This window comes from Pseudophryne corroboree, chromosome 7 (genome assembly GCF_028390025.1).
Source record: "Pseudophryne corroboree isolate aPseCor3 chromosome 7, aPseCor3.hap2, whole genome shotgun sequence".
NCBI classification, from domain to species: Eukaryota; Metazoa; Chordata; class Amphibia; order Anura; family Myobatrachidae; genus Pseudophryne; species Pseudophryne corroboree.
The window spans coordinates 461,735,891-461,736,530 of record NC_086450.1 but is presented as its reverse complement, the minus strand read 5'-3'; positions in this window follow the sequence as shown (position 1 = coordinate 461,736,530).

The following is a 640-nucleotide window of genomic DNA, read 5'->3' as shown; positions in this document are numbered from 1 at the left end:
CCCAGTGAATCCATGCTGTTTGGGATCCATTAAATTGCCAGATTTGAGATAATCTACAACTCTTTCTTTTAAGAGTGTTTCCATCAATTTCCCTACTACTGATGTAAGACTCACTGGTCTGTAGTGGTTTGTCTCTTCCTTGCTTCCACTTTTGTGCAGTTGGACTACGTTTGCTCTTTTCCAGTCCCCTGGAATTTCTCCTGTAGCTAATGACTGGTTGAATAATTCTGTCAATGGTGCTACCAGCACCTCTTTAAGTTCTTTTAATATCCTTGGATGTATCCCATCTGGCCCCATATATTTGTCCACTTTCAGCTTTGAGAGTTCTGTTAGGACCTTCTCCTCTGTAAATGTACTTGTTTCATTTTCCTGAATATCCCTGCAACTTAACTGTGGCCCCTTCCCCTCTCTTTCAGTAGTAAATACTGAGCAAAAATAATCATTAAGATGATCTGCTATTAAATTGTCTCCTTCAACAAGACTCCCAGTGTCCGTCTTTAGTTTTATAATACCGCCTTTTGATTTTCTCTTTTCGCTTATATACCTAAAAAAAGTTTTGCCTCCTTTACCCACTGACTGGGCCATTTTCTCCTCAGCTTGTGCCTATGCACATCTGATTACCTTCTTTGTCTCCTTCTGT